The following is a 25,775-nucleotide window of genomic DNA, read 5'->3' as shown; positions in this document are numbered from 1 at the left end:
GATTGTTTCTTGAAGCTCCTTTTTTGTTGGAAGAAATCAAGGAGGTTGTGTGGTTGAGTGATTGTGACAAAAGCCTCGGTCCTGGTGATTTTCCTCTCGGGCTTTTCAAGAAGTGTTAGGAGTTTGTGAAGAGGTTGTGGTTAAGTTTGTCCATGAGTTTTATTCTCGTGGGTTTCTTCGACGGGCAGCTACTGCTTCTTTTTTAGCTCTTATTCCAAAGTCTGCTAACCTCATTTGTCTGGAGGAGTTTAGGCAAAATTGTTTGGATGGTTGATTGTACCGTCTCATCTCAAAATTACTAGCTTCTAGATTGAGAGTGGTGATTGGTAAGTTGGTGTCTCCTACTAAAATAAAGTTTATTGAAGGAAGACAATTGTTTGATGGTGTGTTAGTTCTTAATGAGGTGCTGGATTTTTCTTAGAGGATGAAGAGGAAATGTATTATTTTGAAGGTGAATTTCGAGAAGGCTTACAATTGTGTTTCATGGGATTTTCTTAAGTTTATAATGTTGAAGACGAGGTTTGGTTTGAAATGGATGTCTTGGATGGAAGCCTCAGTTTTTTCCAGTTCGGTATCAATTTTGGTGAATGGTAATCCTATCGATGAGTTCATGGCATCAAGAGGGTTGCGTAAGGGGGTTCCTCTTTCTCCCTTCTTGTTTCTTTTGGTAGTAGAAGGTCTTGCTGGTATGATGAGGAATGTCGTTTCTTTAGGTTATTTTAAAGGCTTTCAGGTTTCGGATGGTATCCGTTTTGAGATGTTACAATTTGCAGATGACACAATTCTTATTTGTGAAGGCTCGTAGGATAATTTGTGGTGCATTAAATCTATCTTGCATGGATTTGAATTGGTGTCAAGCTTGTGTATCAATCTGAATAAAAGCAAGCTTTATGGGGTTCACTTGGATGATCATTTGGTCGGGTGTTTTATCTAAGTTGAAGAAGAGATTAGGCGTTTGGAGGGGGAAGTTTTTATCTTTGGGGGGAAGGTAACGTTATTGAATTCCTTTCTTAATAGCATCCATATCTTCATGCTTTCCTTTTACAAAGTTCTGAAGTGCGTCCTTGAGGATATTATTAAGATTCAAAAGAATTTCTTATGGGGGAATGGGGATAGGAGGTGGAAGATTTGTTGGGTTAGTTCGGATGAGATTTGTCTTGCGGTGAAGGAGGGTGGCTCATGTGTCAAGAAAATTGAAACTTGCAATTATTCTTTGATGAGTAAATGAGGGTGGAAGTTTTTGTCGGATAAGAAGACCTTGTGGTATAATTTAGTTCGAATGCGATGAACCTAAATATAACGGCCATACTTGTTTTGATATTCTTACAATTAACATTAGTCTATGTTTTAGTTCCTTATTTATATTGTGTATAAAATATATTATCGATATTTTTGTCATTATTATTATTAGAGAATTCACATTTACTATGTTAAAACATAACTTTTTATTTACATTATAAATCATAGTACTATTATTTTCAATTGAAATTACACTTTTTTTTTATCTTATTTTTGTGAATTTCATAAAGACTTTATTGTCGATATGTTTGTATAAACATATTGAAAAAGTGCAATTATCCAACATAAATATTTTCAAGTAATGTAACAACAAAAGTTTGTATCTTTCACACACTCGCCACCTTTAGAGAAGCCTCTTGACTTCCAATAGTCGTAACACTGTTTTGCTCCATCTGGACATGCTCCCATAATAACACATTTTCCTCTCCCTGTCAATCCACCTTCTGATACAATAAATTAATCACCATTGTAAATATTTGGGATTTCAAACATAGTATATAGTACATAAAAATTAAAGACTAAAAACAAAAATATTTGCACTTAAAACATCATGCTCATGTTCTACCATTGTGTAATTATTCCATTGAGAAATATAACAATGTTTGGTTAAATAACTAGTTATTACCTGTAGCCATGGTTGAAGCAATGCACATAATTGCAAAGATAAAAATAAGAGAATTGATGCGGGTTGCCATTATTTTTTGCTAGGATGACAAGTAACATATTGGAATAGGTTATTTATCTGACTAGGGAAATTAATGCAATTATTTAAAATATATTAAATAAGCTATTTAAAAAAGATTTTATTTGACTAAAATATAATATTATTTCACTTTTTAAATATTTTTTTGTTTCACATGCTTTTCTTATTTTATGTTATATAACTCATTTTTGTCTTACACGTGTAAATTCATTATAAAATTCATATTTTTGTCTTAACAAATAAATTAAATTAGATATCTAAATTTTAATTATAAAAAACTTTCTTTTTATTATTTAAATCATTTTTAAAGACTTGGAATGTTTTGAATTGGGCAAAAAAAAATATTATTGTTTAAGTATAATGTGTTTCTTTGGTAAGTAGGAGCAACAATGGGATCAATATCCTCTACAACTTCTCTTTACATGACAAGAACCAATTATACTTGAAGGATCATCAAACGTTTGAAGACATTATAGGTCATTTGTGGACTTAGTGAAATTTGACCTATTTTCAAGTAACTTTTTCTCAACTTTCAAAGATTATAACTTCTTCAATTTTCAACACTTGATGCTGATTCTTTTTGTACAAAATCGTTTGTGATGCCCTCTACATGTTTACATCAAGGATTAAAGTCTAATTGTGCTTGAAATACCATGGAATTCCTTGAGACATTATAGGTCATTTTCATCCATTTGAGACTTAGAATTTTCTAAGTTACATTACCAGATCCTCATGCCAACTTCAACATGTCATAACTTTGTGCTCAAGCATCCAAATTCAACCTTTATTGGCACATTGTAATCTTTGATATGACGTCAACACATTGCAAGAAGAATGAGATAAAAAAACCTCTTGAGGAAGATGTTCCATTAAGTTGAATATGGTGACTTGGAACTGAAGAAATCACCATGATCCGAATTTGAACTTCAATAATTTTCAATTACAAGCCAAATTACCATGTGTCTTGGACCTAAACATGTTTAATCAAGTCGCCAGAAGTTAATTAACCCTTGAAACACATGATTTGACTTAGTTTTGATGGATTACAAGTCACACTTTCCACACTTTCTGATCAAATTTGTTTTGCACGAATTGAGCTTCATTTCATACGTATTTGGATCCAAACATATTCCCTATAAATAGAGCAACTTAATTGCATTCATTGGAAGCTTTTGAGAGCTAAAAGACTCTAGTTGCGCTCTGAAATTTTTCCAGAAATTTGAGCTACCGTGTTTTGAAATCTAGCTTGTTTCAATCCAATTTCTTGATTCCATTAGCAAGTTCGGTCTTCTCTGAAGCTTTTACAACAATTCCCAATCTCTAAGACCTTCTGAAGTGCCATGACCAGATCGAGCTTCAACAACTTCTGATCACCATTTGGACAAGGTAGTTCTGAGCATCATTTGAACTCAAACAAGTTACCATAATATAGTCCTTCACTCTTTGATGATTTCCCCTAAGTTTTCCGGTGTTGATTAATCGTGTTCATCATTTAATTTAATTTTTCGTGGCTTGCTTATTTCTTAAACTTCTCTGAAATAAATTTGAAGCATGAGGTTGAATTCGTGATGAGGAGGCGATCACAATGGTGGTAGTCTCACGCTCCGAATTTACCAAATGCTGAAACTCCGTAGAGGGACCATCAGGGAAGATGGCCGAAGTTATCTCAGATCATCTGAGCTTGGTTGGACACGTTGCACTACGCCAAATAAGGGAAAAGAGGGCGCTTATTTTGGCCTATAACAGCGCTTTTAAGCGCCCTCTAATCTGGCGCTGGCATAGGTAAAGACAGCGCTTTGTTTTCCTGGAGAAAGCGCTGTCTAAAGGCCCACATTATAGTGCGCTTTATGAAAAAAGCGCCCTCTGGAGTGGTCCATAAAGGGACACCTTAGAGGGCGCTTTCTGGAAAAAGCGCCCTCTAAAGTTGTCAATGTAAAGTGTTTAGAGGGCGCTTTCTGGAAAAAGCGCCCTCTAAAGTTGTCAATGTAAAGTGTTTAGAGGGCGCTTATTTTTTTTAAATAACTAACACTTTAGAGGGCGCTTTCTGCAGAAAGTGCCCTCTAAAGTTGTCAATGTAAAGTGTTTAGAGGGCGCTTTCTGGACAAAGCGCCCTCTAAAGTTCTCAATGTAAAGTGTTTAGAGGGCGCTTCCTACAGAAAGCGCCCTCTAAAGTGTTAGTTATTTTAAAAAAATTTGTTTGAAAAACAGTGGATATTTAATTGGTAACCTGTTCGCATGCTGCAAAAGTGTAAAATTCATATTGATTTCATCCTTTAATCCAATGTTATACACCATTAATCCATTGATATATACAACATGAATCCATTTATATACAACATTAATCCTCCATATATACAACATTAATATATGATTCTTTGATCAACAATATACAACAACATATTCATGATTTAGTAAAAGTACAACAACAATATACAACATATATACAACAACAGCATACAACAACAACATTCCATACATATATGTACAACAATATACAACCTAGCTATATGATTCTTTGATCAACAATGAATTGACACAATTCATCCTTCATTTCATCCAAATGAGCTCTTGAGTAAGATTTGTATTCCTCAAAGTACTACAATTAAGAGAATAAAACATATTCATGATTTAGTAACAAATTAGATTAGTTATCCGATAATATTAAAATAAACCCTAAGTTATTATTCCATACCATTTTTGGGATGTCTATACGATTCAATGCAATGATATCTCTCATAAATCTCAATACAAAAAATCCGCAATCGACCGAATTATTTTGCTGAGGACACTACACAGAAAAACAAACAATATATATATAGTTAATTTCTTACAAACACTATTATAAGCAAAAAAACAAACACTATTATAAGCAAAAATAAGATACTTAATATATACCTGAACTCTGACCCAGGTAATGTCCTTCCTAATGCGGTAATTCTTTTTCGATCTAAATTTTATTATTGCCCTAACAAAATAAAAACGTATATTGAGATCAATCTGACAGACATAATTAAATATAGAAATACACACGAATATTTAGGGGAATTTCACTTACGTGTCAACCGTCTTCTTCAAACCCGGATATTTACTCCAATCACCCGATAACGAATCGAGATAATACACTATTAGTCTCGAAAGATCCATAGCAACCAACACCCAGTGGCCACTGTAAAATAAAACAAAAATTTAGATGAATGAAAATTTTCTACGTAAAAGATATACATAGATTAGAATGAAATTATTAGAAAGAAAATCTAACCCGTTGCCAGAATTAAACGGTAAAAAATACAAACTGCGTGTAGTATTATCGCCGGCCGCCATGAATCTATCGACTAGATCATTCTTTACGGATGTTGGATTTTTCGATATTAACGTTGCGTTGACACGGGAAGCAGCAATAAAATTGAAACGGTTACACAATTCAGTTCCCCGCATCAATTTGTCATACATATACCTTAAATAGAAACATAATAAATATTAGACTACTCATTGAAATGTGTAAATAAATTGTTCAACTAAGTAAATTATAGATTGATCGGAGTACCATATGTATGTATGAATGATAGCGATGCCCAATTCGTCGTGCTCAAAAAGTTGTTGCATGTCCTCCTTTCCAATTATTTCGAAATGAGCTTTTCCGAAAACACCTTCATCAAAATCTATACTACGAATGGACCCGTCCATAATATCGGACTCTTCCACCATTTTCTCAAGACGCATCATAATTTGAGATTTTGTCCCGGCCGTCGTTGGAATATCCTTCGTTGGAATATCCTTCGTTGGAATATCCTTACCATCGCTTTTCAACTTTCGACCGGGAACCTAAAAATTCATATAAAATAAATCATTACTTTTTGTGATGTAAAAGAATCGTTGTGTATATAATTCAATGGGTATATATATTTGTACCTCTTTTTGAGATGCAACCGACTCGATGCGTCTTGAAATCCCTTTACCAGCTTTAGGGGTGGGTCTTGTAGGAGTCTAACATTACCATGTAATAAGGATTGATTAAATATCATAATTGTAGCTGAATTGAAATGTGAATTCTAAATATTCATAATCATTTAGAACATATATACCTCGGCATCAGGGAAAATTAGATCTGACGGCCAACCAACAAAGGATCCGACTGCATCTCGCATCAACGTTGTCTCTGAAACAACGTCGGGTAATGGTAGACGGGCGTCCGTATCTAATACGAGGTCAACCGAAACTTTCATAAATCCCACCGGGAGGGGATTATGGTGAAGTAATTCACCCGAAGTATTGTGCACTTTTTCCTTGCCAACCATGCGATAAGTTGGTGACGATAGATACAGCTGACAAGGTGAAATGCCCTAAACCAATAATAAATGTTATTGTTAACTTGTATATGTGTCAAGTAAAAAAGTGTTATTTTAATTTCATAATAACATATATAATTACCTCGGGAAATTTCGGTTGATGATTGATACTAGCTCGGTCACTAGTATCTTTTGCCTCGGAAGCGCACCTTTCCTCTCTATACCTTGCATTCTCGTTTTGCAGTTGGAGTACTTGTGCCCTTAACTCCGCCAAGGTCTCCATCACCTCTTTGTTGGTAGGATTTTTTGTTTTTGTTTTTTATAAAATGACGACGGAGTCACACCAAAACCCTTACCCCTCACACGACCGGAATACTCAGGAACATTTAGTACTCGACTAAGTACGCTCCTGCAATCCTGGACCTCGGTTGAAGGTACGGTTTGGGATAAAGTCTCCTGAAATATTATTAGAGGAGATTAAAAATGAATTATATGTCTAACAAAATTTTCGATATAATTAAAGAAATAATGTTACATATACTTACACATTCGTCATAAACATTTTGGACCGCTTCAACGACAGCCCCATCCTTCCCAACCCGAGCAGCCTTCCATAATACGTGGTCCGGAAGAGATGTTGCGTCACTTTTCTCCTCGTCTAGCTACACATTGAATTAGATTATAAGATCATCAATTATAACATATTGTGACAATGTATAAGCTCATAGCATTTGAATATACTCACAATTCTTTGTTGTAACCGTGCATAACCCGTACGCCCTTTTTTGTACGGATACGCGGGTTTTGATGCCCTTTTCCTATTTATGTCGCTTACTTCCTGGATAAAAAAGTTTAAGGCATATTAGAACCAAGTAACTTAACAATTGTATAATACCATAATTAATAGACATTACATGGAATTTTTCGTTTCTTCGTTTGGCGACAAAGTTATCCCATTCATCGGCTGAAATAATCTCGGCATACTTCATTGGCCGTTCTCCTTCAACAAATTTTCCTTCCTCATCCTTGAGAAATTTGTTGCACAAAAAGGATCGAAATCCTCGGAGTCTTTTTCCGGCCAATTGAATACAATATTTTTGCCGGCTTTCATCGATGTGAAAGGATCTCTAAAAAACATACAAATGGAGTGTGTTATTATAAAGTAATATTATAACAATATATGGTTAACAAATAGTCAACAAAAAAAACATATAACAATATATGGTAAGTACCTGTATCTCCGACCATATTTTTTCCTTGCCAACCTTCAAGTCCGGACTTCTCCAATTATCACATGTAATCGGAATATGTTGGCGAACAAGGAAACCAATGTAACTTGCCAACATTGAACCGTTAGGCTCAATTAGTTGGTCTTCAGCACTCCAATGTACTTCAAATTTTACACCCTTGTCTCTTGCACGAATGATTGACTTCATAACAGTCAATCCTCGTTTGATTTCTTTTTCAACATTATTACGTGATTCATTCGCGGCATGGGCATCGTCTTGGTTAGCCATTTTATCTGTAATATAGAAATGATTCAATAAGACCCAAGTAAGACAATGATTCAATACGTGAACACATTTACTGCATGCACAAACTTACTGCATACACATTTACTCACACACACCTACTGCATGCAAAAGACCAATGCAAATTTATGGTGTTTGGAACATGAACAAACTTGCATCCATAATCATCAAACTTCCAAGCACAAGCTCAAACACACTTCAAATATATCAGTTTTCAATCAGAATTAAAAAACTCAGTTTGCCCTAAACAACATTAATCAACATAATGCACAAAATGAAAAACTAAGTTTAGAAAATGCCCTAATCAAACACATGAAGAAAGTGAACGGTAACGATGGAGAAGAGAAATACCTTAAAGGTGACGGTAACGATGGAGAAGAGAAATACCTTAAAGGTGACGGTAACGATGGAGAAGAAAGTGAACAGTGACGGTGGAAGAGGTTAACGCAGTGAACGTGAACGGTGAGGGAGGGAGAACGAACGGCGACGATGACGGTGAGGGAGGGAGAACGAACGGAGGACGAGAGTAATCGCAGTAGAGAGTAATCGCAGTTGAGAGAAAACCCAGTTACGTAAACGAAATAGCTTATAGAGAGGGAAAATAAAGAGACATGCAGTATATGTTATAATTTTAATGTTTACTAAAGGGGACCTTAGAGGGCGCTTTTTTAAAAAAAGCGCCCTCTAAAGGGGGCCTAAGAGGGCGCTTCTGAAAGCGCTCTCTAAGGCTTTCCAAAAGCGCCTTCTAAACTGGAAATGTACATGGACTTAGAGAGCTCTTTTTCAAAAGCGCCCTCTAAGGGTAACCTTAGAGGGCGCTTTCACAAAAGCGCCCTCTATTGTTGTCCCTCCATTTTTTTTTTGGCTTCACTTTAGAGGGCGCTTAGTTACAAAAGCGCCCTCTAAAGGGGCCTAAGAGGGCGCTTCTAAAAGCGCTCTCTAAGGCTTTCCAAAAGCGCCTTATAAACTGGAAATGTACATGGACATAGAGAGCGCTTTTTTAGAAGCGCCCTCTAAGGTTACCCTTAGAGGGCGCTTTCAATAAAGCGTCCTCTATTGGTGTCCCTCCATTTCCTCATTATTTTTTCGCTTCACTTTAGAGTGCGCTTTGTTACAAAAGCGCCCTCTAAAGTGCGTTGTCTATTCCAATAGTATGCTCCTTATTTTTTCTCTTTACTTTAGAGTGCGCTTTTGTAATAAAGCGCCCTCTAAGGGGCGCTGTCTATTCCAGTTTTTGGCGTAGTGTTGGCCATTTGGAATGTTTTGATTGGTCCAACTTGAATTAGATCTCGTGTTTTAATTTGATTAATTTCCATTGTAGGCCCTAGCATGATGATTGTTAGATTTGTCACGTCAATTAATGAGGTATGATCAAACTCTCCATGTTTTTTATAATTTTTATTCCTTTTCTATTTTCATTTTAAATTGTTTTTTCTTTAAAAATTCATAGTAATTTTATTTTTATCCAAAAAATCTCATCTCTAAAATTTTCTTTTATTTTTCTTCATATGATTTTTATTTTTCCATATTTATTTTCTTGAATTTCTATTTTTTTTATGGATTTTCTCTTTTTTCCTTTATTTTGATTGGTTTAAAAATAATTTTAGGCATTTAAAATTTTTGAAAAAATTATTTTATGTATGTTATTTTATTTCCAACCTTCCATAATTTCTTGGCTATTTGATTTGTGTTTTGAAGGACTTTGTGGATTTTCTATTTTATTTCCCTTTTAAAATTCATTTTAAAAATGTTTTTGATGCATTTTAATTTATTTTATTGCATTTTCTATTTGTTTGACCTTTGGCCTTGGATCATGGTTGTTTTGATCATAGATCTCATAAAACTCAATGGATCTTGGATGTTGATGGGGTGAAAATCCTAATCCACCAAAATAGATGATTGATGTTGATGATGACTTGATCAACCCTCTGATCCAATTCGGATTTGGTTTCTCTTGTCCTCTTCTTCTTCATCCCCTTCTCTTCCTTTTTATTTTGATCAATTGGATGGTTTATGTCCTTCTTGACCATGATGTGTGGATTGGTGCTTGATGAATTTTCATCATTTCAAATCTACCTATTAATTGATCATTGATCATTTAAGATACTTTGGTTTGATGTATAAGTTTATCCTAAGTATCATGAAGTATGGATTGATGTAATGGACCACTCTCCTAGCCTTTGTGCTTGATCAATCCTCTTTTCTTTTTTCGTGTGGCATAACTTTAGGAGAATGATTTACATATCATTTCTCTAACATGTATTTACACAAATATTATTATTGACATGCCTCAGATAATTGTGACTTCTACATAAGTACAATTATAATTGCTTAACATAATGCTAAGTTTGTCCCGAAAGATAGTCATTTTAATAAATGAGATTGTAAGTCTCATACTCCTCACGGTATTAAAGGAAGATAAATGTTGGATGGTGTGTTAGTTCTTAATGAGGTGCTGGATTTTTCTAAGAGGATGAAGAGGAAATGTATTATTTTGAAGGTGAATTTCGAGAAGGCTTACAATTGTGTTTCATGAGATTTTCTTAAGTTTATAATGTTGAAGACGAGGTTTGGTATGAAATGGATGTCTTGGATGGAAGCCTCGGTTTTTTCCAGTTCGGTATCAATTTTGGTGAATGGTAATCCTATCGATGAGTTCATGGCATCAAGAGGGTTGCGTAAGGGGGATCCTCTTTCTCCCTTCTTGTTTCTTTTGGTAGTAGAAGGTCTTGCTGGTATGATGAGGAATGTCATTTCTTTAGGTTATTTTAAAGGCTTTCAGGTTTCAGATGGTATCCGTTTTGAGATGTTACAATTTGCAGATGACACAATTCTTATTTGTGAAGGCTCGTAGGATAATTTGTGGTGCATTAAATCTATCTTGCGTGGATTTGAATTGGTGTCAAGCTTGTGTATCAATCTGAATAAAAGCAAGCTTTATGGGGTTCACTTGGATGATCATTTGGTCGGGTGTTTTATCTAAGTTGAAGAAGAGATTAGGCGTTTGGAGGGGGAAGTTTTTATCTTTGGGGGGAAGGTAACGTTATTGAATTCCTTTCTTAATAACATCCATATCTTCATGCTTTTCTTTTACAAAGTTCTGAAGTGCATCCTTGAGGATATTATTAAGATTCAACAGAATTTCTTATGGGGGAATGGGGATAGGAGGTGGAAGATTTGTTGGGTTAGTTCGGATGAGATTTGTCTTGCGGTGAAGGAGGGTGGCTCATGTGTCAAGAATATTGAAACTTGCAATTATTCTTTGATGAGTAAATGAGGGTGGAAGTTTTGTCGGATAAGAATACCTTGTGGTATAATTTAATTCACTTTAGGTATGACGGGGTTTTGAAGGATTTGTGTGGTAATGAGGCTAATAGTTTTTTTAAAATCGTGTCTTTAGTGGAGGGAGGTGTGAGCGGTTTGCAGTTCCAATTTTCTCGGTCAACCTTGGTTTTCCAATTACATCTCTTGCAAGTTGGGGAATGGCGAGTCCTTTCGTTTTTGGGATCATTGTTGGTTAGGATATATTCCTTTTAGGGAGATTTTTCATCGTGTGTATGGTGTTTGTTCAACTCAATCCTTTAGTGTGACTAATATGGGCCTGTGTGTGTATGCTTGTTTGGACCACGTTCCGATACCAAGTTAATGTGGTAACTTTTGTGATGTAAGGTACTCATTCTCATTATGATCAAAGCAAGGTAAAACTTGCATAAAAAAATACCATGGTGGTTCTGTTTATAGATAAAGTCCAATAATCAGTTGGTTAGAAACAGACTTAACAAGCAAGTGATCAACTGTCTAACAAATTATTTGAACAAAGAAGAATAAAAGAAAACTTGCATAGTAAGTAAGTGAGTAATCTAACAGCAGGATTCAAGACTCCTGTAGATAAGCAAGGCAAACAAACTTTGAATTAGACTAAGCTGAAAATTGATCCCATTCAAAAGGTGTTTAGTTATTCAATTATTGATGGAATGTTGGATTTCATTCCTATGTTTCATCTATTAAGGTAGTGGCAAAAGAAAATGGATGTGAGATTGGTGTGTTTTGTATTTCTAGCGAAAAGTAAGATTGATAAATATAAAAGTGTGTTTATGATTCTATTGGTTATGTTGAATGCTCTTTATCTTTTCAATCACTTCTTTTATTCTTCTTTCAATCTCAAAAAGTTCAATTTCTTTTAAGGCTATTGAGATTCCAATGAACTGCTGACATTTACTTGGGAATTCAATTATATACTACTTTGTTTTATTTGGGTGAGTGAGTTTTAGATGAACTTGCACTTCATTTTTTGGTTTGGTTGCAAGAAGAAAATCAATGAAGAAGATGGATAGAATGTAAATATAACTAGATGAAAAAATAGTTTTAATTCGTTTGGTTAGGGAAATTTATAAAAAATATTACTTTGAAAAATTAATTTATTAAAAAAAAAATTATTAAAAATGTCTATTTGGTTTCAACTTGTATTTGTTTTTAAAATTGTAATGTATTGTCTCCTTTCTCGTGACGTCCTTCTTCCTATTGACATGTTTGTGTATGTGTTAGTCAATTTAGTAATAACAAAAAAAAAAATAGTTTACAATTTTTTATTATTTTTGTTTGTCTAGATAACTTACAATATTGTTGTCTAGATTACCAAGAGACAATTTTTATATTTAGGTTTCTTATAAAAGATAGATTTCACCTCAAACATTTTTTTACTTCTTCTTTTGTTCTGACTTTAAATAAGAGATAAATAATTATTTTAAATTATAAATCATTTTATAAAAATAAATTTGTATTTTACAATTTCAATGCAATATTAAAGATATTTTTTTTAAATCCAAATTATATTTTTTTTCAATTCTATAATTTTTTTCCATATATAATAAATAAAAGATTAAAATTATACATAATTTATTTTTGTATATATAAAATTAATTATTTTTTAATTTGTGTTAAATGTTCGAAAACAAGATATAATTTGGGTCGGTATTTTGATATCGTTTTTATGGAAACGCTAAGCTTATTTAAGGTAGTATGAAATGTTGCTTTCTTTATTTTTTTATGAGAGGATATGTCATTTCTTTGGCACCTCACAAAAACTTATTTTCTTATTTATTGTTGGATATCATTATCTTCAATCTATGGTTGTTCTCGCATGGCCATTGTCTTTTGTGATTTTAATAGCTTGAGCTAACAAACTCAAAAGCATTTACACTGCTAAAAATATATATAATTTAGTGACAAGATTTTGTGATGGAAATAAATTTCTTACTGATGCGACGAATTTAGTCACAAAAAACTGTATTTAAGATAAGATATAAATTACTGAATATTAGTGATGAAATTTTTGTCGAAAATATTTTGTCATAAGTAATTCGACAATAATTTTCTCGCATATATAATCGGATTAGATATTCATTCACTACTACAAATAAGTAATTTTACCTTGGTTTGTTGGTCGAGGTAAAGACGGATGTCATAGAAAGTGTCACTACTACGAAAAAAAATCTTTAATTTTTGTTGGATATGAGGTGTTATCGAAGTTTCATATGTGAGCTAACCAAAGACATCATTAAAAGTGTGTCACTTTACCTCTCGGTTGTACATATTACAAGCTTTGAGGCCAATTGTTGATATCATGAAAATAGATTACAAACAAAAGCGAAAAATAGCGGCAGTTTTATAAGACATTCGATTAAATGGATATTGCGGTTTGTTGGTGCACAAGATGGAGAAGATGAAGATGAGAGAGAGAGAGAGAGAGAGAGAGAGAGAGAGAGAGAGAGAGAGAGAGAGAGAGAGAGAGAGAGAGAATAATAAACTTCCACTACTCTGCTAAAATGGTTACAAAAAAATGGTTGCACACACATTGTCCTACTGTGTACAGACTGTTACATTACATTACTTAATGGCTAAGCACACTGCTACTTATATACACAAACAATAATGTCACATAGGCAAAATACTAAAATAATGAATTACTCTTCAACACCATCCCTTAATTCAGGATTTAACTAATCAAAACCAATTTCATCCCTCAGGTGAAGAAATTGATCAGTCTTGATCGCTTTTGTCATAACATCTTCCAACTGCTTTTGCATGCTACAATGCATAACTTCTAGCACTCTATTCTGAATATGATTTCTTAGAAAATGATACTTAGTCTCAATCTGCTTGCTTCTCCCATGCAACACTGGGTTCTTGACAAGATTGATTGCAGACTTGTTATCAATCATCAACTTCAGAGGCTTATTTACCTTGATCTTCAGATCCTGCAGTAAATTCAGAAGCCAAACATCTTGACATGCAGCCCTAACACCTGCTATATATTTAGCTTCACAGATTGACAAGGTAATAACTGGTTGCTTCTTGGGATACTAAGAAATAGGAACAGCTAGATACTTAAGCAAATATCCAAAATTATTTCTTCTGTCAACTCTGTCTCCACACCAATCAGAGTATGAGTAACACATCAGCTCTGAATTAGTCTTCTCTCCAGAAGGGAAAAAACTCCATACTTTAGAGTTTCCTTTATATACCTCAGAATCCTGACAACAACTTGGTAATGAGACCACTTTCGTTTACTCATGAACCTACTAACCATTTCAACTGCATAAAAAATACCATGTCTGGTATTACACAAATACCTAAAAGATCCAGCCAACTGCTTGAAAGTTATGGCATCTACATCATTGCCTTCAGAATCAGAATCCAATTTGTGATTTGTTTTTGATGGTGCGACAACAACCTTACAACTCAGCAGCTCGAATCTCTTCAGAAGCTCAAGTTCATATTTCAGCTTATGCAAAATGATACCCTTCCCAGAGTACATAAACTACATCCTAAGAAATATGTCATCTTTCCTATATCAGTTATCTCAAACTCATTCATCAACACCTTCTTAAACTTAGCTAACCCATGTTCATAACTCCCTATTAGCAATATGTCATCAACATACAGACCCACCCGAATCATATTTCCTTCACAAGTATGTTGAACATAAACGTCATACTCCATCTCACACTTTCTGAATCCTTTGAGTTTAAAAAATGAATCAATTTTCAGATTCTAAGTTGTAGGAGCTTGTTTCAGTCCATACAAGGCTTTACTCAACTTGTGTACCAACCCATCCTGATCCTTTTTCAAAAATCCAGGAGGTTGTGACACGTATACCTCTTCTTGCAATGGACCATTCAGAAATGCAAATTTCACATCTAAATGCATCAGAGGCCAATTCCTGTTAGCGGTTATCGCAATCACCAGTCTGATTGTCTCATGTCCCGCTACAGGAGCAAACACTTCAAAGTAATCTAACCTAGGTTTTTGTAGAAATCCTTTTGCTACTAATCTTGCTTTGTGTTTGCCAATTGATCCATCTGACTTTAGTTTCTCCTTGAAAACCCATCTGACGTTGATGGCTTTCTTGTTCTTTGGAAGCTTAGTCAACTTATAAGTGTTGTTTCTTTCTAAATCCTCGAGTTCTTCTTTCATTGCCTTCAGCCACACTTTCTTCTTGAGCGCTTCTTCAACACTGACTGGTTCGGAGTCTACTAACATGGCACACTGAATGACTTCTCCTTCAGAGTCTACTTTAGTATCTTGCAGTGTGTCAAACTCTACAAACCTTCTTGGTATTTGTTTGATTCTTTGTGGCCTTTGAACTTGTTCAGAATCTTCTTCGGACGCTGGAATAGTATTAGATGCTGGAACCCCAGAAGTACCACCTTCAAAGCCATAACCACCTTTAGAGTCTGGAATATTCTCAGAGTATGGATCTCCACCAGAGTCTGAATCACCATCAGAATCTGGACCAGAATCAGATTCACCATCAGAGTCAGACTCCCCTTTAGAGTCAGACTCACCTTCATAATCATTTTATGATTCTGACTCATCTTCAGAATCTTTAGATTCTGAAGTATCTTTAGAGGTTAACTCTACAGCAGAGTTGGATTGAGATTTACTCCAATCCTACACTTCTAATTATTTCATAATGACATCTCTATTGAATTCAACCTTGTTAGTGATATGACATTAGAGCTCATAAGCACATGTACTATGGTACCCTACACGCAACATAACTCTGTTTCTGTCATCCAACTTCCTTCTCTTAGCATCTGGAACATGTTTGTAACAAACAGAACCAAACAACTTCAGATGGATCACACGTTGCTTATCTCCAGTCGACTTCTCTAAAGGAATAATTCCTTTAGCTTCTTGGTTGGACACATGTTGAGCATATATGCTGCAGTGGTAACAACTTCTCCCTACAAAGTGTGAGGTAGCTTATTCTCCTTCAGCATGCTCGTTGCTATATCAAGCAAGGTTCAATTTCTTTTTTCAGCAAGACCATTGTATTGACGAGTGGATGGAGCAGTCACCTCATGCTCAATTCAATTCTCCTCATAGAATTTTCTGAACTATGTAGATTTATACTCACCTCCACCATCAGTTCTAAGAATCTTCAGAGTATAACCACTCTGATTCTTATCCCTAATTCTAAATTTCTTAAATTCAGCAAACACCTCATGTTTGAACTTTATAAGGTAACTATCATGCAAAGTAAATAACAAGGGGGAGGTGTTTAAGATTTATTTGGTTCACAAATAAAATGAGAAAATACTTAGAATAAAATTCAATGACTAAAGGCCACTATATCTTCTTTCAACTCCCATACTCATACTTGTTGATTAACTGTGCATTAATCAAATGTATAATATGTTAGAGTATTATGACGATTTAACATGTCCACTACACCGAATTCCTTGGTTATAACTCACTAATATACAAAATAACTCCCTAATTCCTTAGGTCAATTCAGAGTTAAAATAGGTGTTCTAAGTTGTTATAACAAAATTGGTTGATACCATATCCCTTGTGTTTTGATGACAACAAAGTATTTAAAGAACAATTGGGTATTCTAACAGATATTCAAGTATGCATGTTTATATGACTAAGAACAACTAAAGATAAGATTGGTTATTCTGCATCTAAAGTTGAGACTCTGACCCTGAAGATCACTTATGTAGACTATGGCTCTGATGGAAGATCCAGACTCTAAAGAAGTCAACTCTCAAGAAAGTCAGCCTCTGGTGATCTAGACTCTAATTTTTCAGACGCCAATGAATGGACTCTAAAGTGATCAGCCTCTGAAGAGTGAAGTCTGAAGAAAGTCAACCTCTGAAGTAGAGTCTCTTCAATCAAGGAAACTCTGACAGACTCAAAGACCTTTTGATCATGTGAAGACTTAAGGAAAAATCTCTTTTAGGTTGTCTATGCTTCAACAGATAATTCCTCTTGTAGAAAGTTGTTTTCTTGATGTGTTTATTCAAGTACAAAGGTTATCCAACCTTTTGGTGGAAGTCTTCAACGTCTCTTTCTCTCTTCTCTATTTAAGGAGAAGATGGCCTAAAGAACAATTACAACAATATAACACACCGCATTACAAACTCTCAACCTAGACATTTCAAAGAGAAGATACTCTGTCAAATTTTCCATACACAGAGCCTCTTAACACTTGTATATTTTAGAATTTCTTCATTATTAGAGTCTTTATAAGTTTTTTTTATCTACATGCCTGATTGTATATCAAGTTCAGTGTTTACCCAAATCTCTTAACATTTTCTTATAGAGTCAGAAGTTTCTTGCTTTAGTGCTTGAGCATTTGAAGTCTCTTGCTTTAGTGATTGAGCATTTTAAGTCTCTTACTTATGTTCTTGAGCATAGAAGTTTCTTACTTGTGAGTTTGAGCATTAGAAGTCTCTTGCGTGTGTCCTTGAGCATAAAAGTGTCTTACTTGTGGGTTTGAGCATTGTAAGTCTCTTGCTTGGTGCTTGAGCATTTGTAATTAGTTTGGTTAGTGAAAATACTTTGGAAGTACAAGGGGGATGGACTACTCTCAAGTAGTGAGAGGACCTAGACAACTACTGATGTATTTTCTTTTACTTTCCTTGCTTCTTCCCTTAATATTCCACTGCTGTCAACTCTGATCCTCTAAGTAATATTCTAGTTCAGAATCTGATAAGGTCTTTCAGAAGTAAACCAAGGTTTTCTGAGTCAAACTCTGAACCAAGTGATATAGAAACTGGTAAAGAACAATCAGAAGCATAAGACGAAAAATATTTAAGGAGAAAAAGCCAACACAATTCACCCCCCTCTTGTGTTTTTCTCACCTTAAGTTGGCATCAAAACAAGGTTTGTGCGAAACACTTAAAAATGATGCATAAAAGATCATGATAAAAACACTTCTTTCTTTATCATGGGTGATTCTGAAGCTGAATCCGATCACTCTGGTGAGGGTGGTCCTAGTCCACAACCCACTCCTCTTAGTAATATTAATAATGATTATAGTGCATCTGAAAAGAACAACTATGTTGCTAGACCTCCAACATTCAGTGGAGATTCTACTTGATTTGAATGATGTAAAAGCAAGATGTACACACATATCATAAATTCTTGATGATGATTTGTGGGAAATTCTTGAAGATGGAATTGATATTCCTACAAATGGAGTAGGAATGTTAGCTGATAAAAAAGCTCTCACACCGCTCTAATGAATATTTATAGAAAACACCACAGAGTGAGAGGCGTTCTTGTAGATGATTTGTATCATTCTTAGTACATAAAGATCATTGACAAATCCACTACCAAAACTATTTTTGAATCTTTATGTGATACATATGTAGGAAACCGGCCAATCAAGGAAGCCAAAGCTAATCTTCTAGTTCAACAATATGATTTGTTCAAGATGAAAAAGGATGAAAACATTGAAACCATATTCTCAAGGTTTCAATTTGTTGTGTATGGACTTCGAGTCTTAAAAAAGAGCTATATCACCTCTGATCATGTCAAAAAGATTCTTAGGAGTCTTCCTGTCAGATACAGACCCAAGGTGACAACTATTCAGGAAGCTAAAGACCTGAACAATATTAGTCTTGAAAGTATGATCAGTAATCTCCAAGGCCATGAGTTAGAACTCAATGGAGATGAAGAACCAATTAAGAAATCAAAGTCTCTGACTTTGAAATCTATTGGGAGTCCTGTTAAATCTTCACGGACTTGGGAGCAAAAATAAGCCACTCATACCGAAGCCTCTTATGAAGATTCATATGATGATGAAATGGTTTTCATGATAAAGAGATTTCAGTATCTTGCTAACAAGAACAAGAGGTTCTCTGACAAAAGATCTGACTTCAGAGGAACAAACTCCAAAGTTAACAAAGATGATCAAAATGGGTGCTTCAAATCTAAGAAGCATGATCATTTTATAATTGATTGTCCAGAGCTTCAGAAGGAAAAAGCCAAAAAGGGAAGCTTCCAGAAGAACAACTTCAGAAGCAAGCTGAAGAAAAGTCTCATGGTAACATCGAATGAACTTGATGATGAAGAATAAGTTGAAAAGAATGAAGAAGATACCAATCTATCTTTGATGGCTTCAACATTCTCAGACACAAAATAAGAAGTTGGTCCTGACATAGATTCAGAGGATGCAGATAATGTATTCTCTAAACTCTCTATGTCTGATTTTTTAATTACCTTATGTCAAGATCTTATGGATAGATGTCAGGAGAAAGCCATACACATGATAACTATAAAGATCAATGTGGTCTTATAAAAGATGAATTAAATTTCTCTAAAAACAAGATTGAAAAACATGAAAGAGATCAGATTGCTTTAATAAAGGATATGCCTGACAAACCACTTGATGAGTATGAACTGGCTCTTCAAGAGTTTATCATAAATGGTTCCCACTCTTCAGGTCTATCATATTTGCATGAGCTAAATCCACTCTTCAATTGTTTCCCACTGAAAATCATTTTCTTCCCCTATAAAACAATAGGAAAATTGTTTACATAAATTATACAACCACTTGATACAAGATACTTATGAAAATAACTAGTCTTCTTATCTTAATCCTCTCTTATTGTATATGGTGTCTTCTTTATTTATCTTTCAAGATCCACCTTATCACCACATTCTCTATGAATTCATAAGCAAATGATGTTAGTCTTGATAATAGTTAAAAATGACTTCAGATGCAAACATTAGATGTGAAAAGGTGTTCTTTGAAAATGAGTTTCCAAGTTTTAGAAAGACTTTCAAAGATGTGATTATCATCACAATAATCACTCTCATATTTATTACTAATGGTAAGGGAGAGGGGAAATAAATATATATAGGTGCTTGAGATTATGCACAAAAAATAAGTAAAAACACCCTTTAGATTCGAGTCAAGAGCAATGGGTATGATTTGAGTCAAAGAGTGAAATGGTTTGAATCAATAACTAAAAACTCAAATTATGCACTATGATTGGAATCAAGTACAATCTATGATTTAAATAATGGTAGATTGTGATTCTAATTAAGTACAACCTTTGATTCGAATCAAATTGGACATAATCAAAAGATAACTCAGATTTTTCACTGTGATTCGAATCATGGATGGCAAAGGCAAAATCTGATTTTCACATTCTTGTTTGATTAGAATCGTGCCTAACCCTGATTCGAATCACACTTCTTAAAATTTATTTTAAGAGTAAATTGAAGTGTAATTATGAATCTAAATATAGTATGATAGGAACCATTCATTCATGAGTTTCTTGACCCAAATAATCGACTAATTTGACTTTAACCATATTGCATTGACTTTCACCTAAGGGGTTTGATTTATGCATGCAAAAACACAATTTTATGCAAAAAAGAAACTTATTTAAAAATAATTTCACTCAACTCTGAGATATTTGAAAAGATCTAACTATTGAAGACTTGATTGTGAAAGTGATAAATGATAAACGATAATAAACGAGAAACGCAACAAAACCAAAGCCTTAGAGGATATATCAACTTAATCATTTCCCTCTGTTTTTTCATTTAACTGACTAGTAAAAAAACAATTGGGTTTATTATATCTAATGTGGATAGTTTATTTCACCAAACCCTAATTGAACATAAAACTTTTTAAATTGGGTTACAAAATAATTATATGAACAATTATGTTATATTTGAAAAACAACTTACACTAATCAATGATTTTCGAGAATCCTATAACTCATTAGTCATCTCTTGTTCTTTAATGATTCAAATCCCATTTAATGTTTCAAGTTCTTCATTCAACACTTCCTTGTCTACTAATTCATTCTTCAAAGCATAAAATTTGATGCTTTACAAAATGAACAAGTATAGAAGAAAGTTGAACGGAGACCAGAAGCATTGAGAGAGATTTTAACCATTAAGTAACGTGAGATGAATGATGAGTTAAAAAATTATGGAAAAACATTAATTAGTGTAAGATGCTTTTCAAATACAACATAATTTTTCATATTATTATTTTCAAAATCAATTTAATAATTTATATGTTCAAACAAGGGTTAGTGAAACAAACAATCGACATTAACTATAATAAACTCAAATTTATTTTGTTGTCACTATAATGTTCTTTTAACACGTACAGCGGAACAAGATGAGAGCTTTAAAAGAATAAAAAACTAGATGTGTTGTCAATTGAAGTACAATTATGGAACAATACCTTATTTAGTCCCTAATAACATAAATAAAAACACATTTTATTTAGTGAACATGTTATAACCATGAATAACTTCTACACCACACAACATTTATGTAGTATTTGGATCAAACTCTAGCATCAACAGGGATAGCTTCATGGTTCGTCAGAAGTCGAAGATGTGCATGTCATATTCGAAGTTTGTTCTAGCATGTAGATGTCTAAGTTAGCTTATTGTTTAAGTTAGCATGTTAAATTGGACCAGTCTTTTGGGCTAATTGTTTAGTATGTTAGTTCAAAGTTAGGGTTTTGTTTTCTTATAAATAGCATACTAGTCGTCACTTCTAAAAAAAACAATCCATGATAATCCTGATTAAGGGAGAAAGTGGTGTGGTTAAGATTCAATTTTAAACACTGAACTTAATGTGTAATTGAATCAAGAATCTAGGGTTTTATACCACTTTGAATTGTTCATATATTATCTATTCTCAGTTTTTCTTATCTTTTTTGGTTTCTTGCTGCTAAAGAAATCAATCATACTTTGTTATTCTGTTACCGATTTCACAACAAATTGGTGCGGTGAGCATGGAGAAAGATGTCGTCAACGAAGTATGAGATTAAGAAATTCACCGGTATGAATGATTTTATTTTGTGAAGCTTAAAGATGTAAGCCCTACTGGTTCAATAGGGTTTGATGTAAACGTTGAAAGGATCATAAATGATGGATGCTTCCTTAATGGAGAAGGAGAAAATGAAGATTGTGGAGAAAGCCCACAGTGCAATCATCTTGAGCATTGATGATATGGTTATGAGGAAAGTTTCAAAGGAGAAAACTGCAGTGTGTGTGTGGAGAAAACTTGAAGGTTTGTATGTGACTAAATCTTTGGTTAATCGTCTCTACCTAAAGCAAGCTTTGGATTTATTCAAGATGTGTAAAGATAAATTCTTGACTAAAAAGTTGGATATGTTCAACAAGTTAATTCTTAATCTTGAGAATATCGATGTCAAGATTGATTATGAAGATCAAGTGTTGCTTCTGTGTGTTCTTTACAAAGATTCCATGCTCATCTCAAAGAAACCCTCTTATATATAAGAGAGTCCCTAACCTTGTAAGAAGTTGAATCAGCCTTGTACTCGAAGGAACTAAATAAAAGAAATGAGAATAAACCATCTTCTGTTGGTGAAGGATTGTTCGTAAAAGGAAAATTTACAAAGAAAGATGGTAGGTTTGAGAAGAAGAAGAAGGGTAAAGATCATCATAAGTCTTATGGTGGTGATGCTTCTTCTATTAGGTGTTATCAATGTAATAAGGAGGGTCACACAAGAAAGGTATACCCCTATCGACTGAATAATCATGGAGGTAAGAATAACGGTAATGAAACCATTGAACAAGATGATCATGAATCATCTGATGTTCTGGTAGTTTCAAGCAGCAACTCTAGGAAGGAGTGGATTGTGAATTCAGGTAATACTTGACACATGACTCCAAACAAAGATGTGTTTGAGGAATTATATGATCAAGATGGTGGATATATGTTCTTAGGAAATAATAGAGCCTACAAGATTCCAGGAATTAGATCTTTCAGATTCAAGCTCCATGATGAGTCAATAAGGCTATTGACTGATGTCAGGTATATACCTGATCTTAAAAGGAATTTGATTTCTCTTGGTGAATTTGACAAGAAAGGAAATGTTTTCAAAGGAGAAAAGTATCCTAAGGGTAATGAAGGGGTCTAAGGAATTCTTGAGAGGCATCAAGAGGCAAGGCATGTATATCCCTGAGGTTGAGGTTGTAAGTAGTTCAACAGATGTGGCATCCACAAAATCTATGTTGAAGACTGGGCTCTGGCACAAGAGAATTAGCCATTCCAGTGAAAGAGGCCTAGTTGAATTGTCGAAACAAAATCTTCTATGTGGTGACAAGGTCGAAAAATTGGAGTTTTGTGAACCTTGTGTATTTGGTAAATCCTACAGGGTAAAGTGTAACAAAGGTAAACAAAAAACACATGGATCCCTTGATTATATCCATGGTGATCTTTAAGGGCCTGCAAGAAAATCTTCACACTCAGGGGCAAGCCATTTCCTATCCATAGTTGATGATTACTCATGAAATTTGTGGGTATTCATTCAAAAAGCTAAGGGTGAAACTTTTGAAAGTTTCAAAAGTTGGAAGACTCTGGTCGAAAACCAAACTGGAAGGAAGGTCAAGAGATTAAGGACCGACAATGGTCTTGGAGTTTTCAATGAGGATTTTGACAACTATTATTCTATGTCTGGTATTGTAAGGCACATAACTATTGCAGGTACACCCCATCAAAATGGTTTGGGTGAAAGGTTTAATCGAACCATTCTGAAAAGATTGAGGTGAATGTTGGTTAGTGGGAGATTAAAGAAGGTTTTTTTTGGGCTGAGGTTGTCATGAATGCAACTTACCTGATAAATTGGTGTCCCTCGATTTCCTAGGGATGAAAACATCTGAATAATTTTGGTCAGGATATCCACCTAATTTCAGTAGACTTAAAGTATTTTGATATTTAGCATATGCTCACATTAGGCAAGATAAGGTCGAACCTAGAGCTCTGAGATGTACGTTTCATGGATACCTTGAAGGAGTCAAAGCTTATAGGATATGGTGCCTAGAGCCAAGCCACAAGAGGTGTATCACAAGTCGAGATGTAGTTTTCAATGAAGTTGAGATGGTTTTCAAGAAAACTGATGACATTTTTCGAAGTACGAAGATCTCTATAAAGGAGCAGGAAGAGGAAGAGATTCTTGTTGAGGTGGAACATAGTGATGCTAAATTGCATAACCCATATGAAGTCGAAGAACAAGTTACTGACGAAGTTGAGGAGACTGATAATGAGTATCTGCTGGCAAGAGACAAGACGGGAAGAGTCATCAAGCCACCTCAGAGACTTGGTTATGCAGATCTTATAGCCTTTGCCTTAATCTACACAAGTGAGGTCCTTGATGAAGAACCTAGAGACAACAAGGAAGTTGTGAGGAGTCGAAATAAGATTGACTAGCTGAAAGCCATGAATAATAAGATGAAATCTCCTCATGATAATAAGACTTTGGAGATAATCGAGAAACTTGCAGGGGACATGTTAGTCAATTGTAAGATATTTAAGGCAAGGTTTATTGCTAGGGGGGTCACTTAGAAAGAAAGAGTTGACTTCAATGATGTGTTCTCACTTGTTTTAAAGCATAGACCCATTAGAATGTTGTTAGCCATGGTGGAAAAGTTTCACCTAGAACTTGAACAGATAGATGTGAAGACCGCCTTCTTGTATGGCGATTTAGATGAAACAATCCTGATGAGGAAACTTGATGGGTATGCAGAAAAAGGAGAGGAAGATTATGTGCGCAATATAAATAGGTCGTTATACGGCCTCAAACAATCTCCTCGTTAATGAAATAGGAGATTCGACAAGTTCACGACACACATAGGTTTCACTAGAAGCTAGTTAGACCATTATGCTTACTTCAGATTTCTACCTGGAAATTCACTTGTTATTTTGTTGCTTTATACGGATGACATCATCAAAGCAAGCAACTGTGTCGAAGATGTACTTAAGGTGAAGGTTGAACATGATAAGGAGTTCAACATAAAGGATTTGGGAGTTGCCTCCAGAATCTTTGGGATTGAAATCCAGAGAGATAAAAATCAGTCGAGATTATGCTTATCTCAAGCGACATACCTGAATAAGATTCTCGACAAATTTTGTATGTCGAATTCAAAGCTTGTTGTAGCACCGACCAATCCTCAGTTCAAGTTGAGTTAATTTAAAGTCCTAGTACTGAAGTCGAAAGAGCCTATATGAATAACCTTTCATATGATAGTAAAGTAGGTTTTTTGATGTATGTTATGGTGTGTACGAGGCCAGACATAGTGTTCGGAGTGAGCCTTATAAGCAGCTATATGGTCAATCCTTGAAAGGCACACTGGCAAGCATTCAAGTAGATTCTAAGGTACATAAATGGGTATGTGATAAGAGTCCTAATTTATGGTAGAGCCTGTGATGATGATAGCAAAGTAGAAATCGAAGGATTTGTCGACTCCGATTATACAGGTCGTATGGATTCTAGAAAATCTATTTATGGATATGTGTTCACTATGTTTGGCACAAGAATCAGTTGGAAAACAACACTTCAGAAGGTTGTTTCCTTATCAACCGCTAAAGCAAAATATATTTCCTTCATTGAGGTTGTAAAAGAAACATAGTGGCTTGAAGGTTTTTCTATGGAGTTGAAATTTCAAGGTTAAGCAATCACTGTTAAATGTGATAGTCAAAGTGCAATACACCTGTCAAAGAATTTAGCCTATCATAAGTGAACCAAGCACATTGATGTGAGGATGCATTTCATCAGAGAGATAATCGAGCAAGGAGAAGTCCAAGTACTGAAGGTTTTGACTGATGACGATGTTGCTAATATGATCACCAAGACATTTCCAAGTAGCAAGTTCTTCC

At 34.5% G+C, this 25,775-nt stretch overlaps 1 long non-coding RNA gene across 1 annotated transcript; it reads right to left on the bottom strand.

The window, feature by feature from the left end:
• Positions 1 to 1,421: 1,421 nt before the first annotated feature.
• Positions 1,422 to 2,039, bottom strand: LOC127115459 (uncharacterized). Its single transcript, XR_007800736.1, has 2 exons — positions 1,925 to 2,039; positions 1,422 to 1,742 (listed from the first exon to the last, which is right to left on the bottom strand). It is a non-coding gene; the product is annotated as an uncharacterized LOC127115459 (long non-coding RNA).
• Positions 2,040 to 25,775: the final 23,736 nt, after the last annotated feature.

The sequence above is a fragment of the Lathyrus oleraceus genome, chromosome 1 (genome assembly GCF_024323335.1).
Source record: "Lathyrus oleraceus cultivar Zhongwan6 chromosome 1, CAAS_Psat_ZW6_1.0, whole genome shotgun sequence".
Lineage (NCBI taxonomy): Eukaryota > Viridiplantae > Streptophyta > Magnoliopsida > Fabales > Fabaceae > Lathyrus > Lathyrus oleraceus.
The sequence above is the reverse complement of the archived record's forward strand: the minus strand, read 5'-3'. Positions and strand labels throughout refer to the sequence as shown.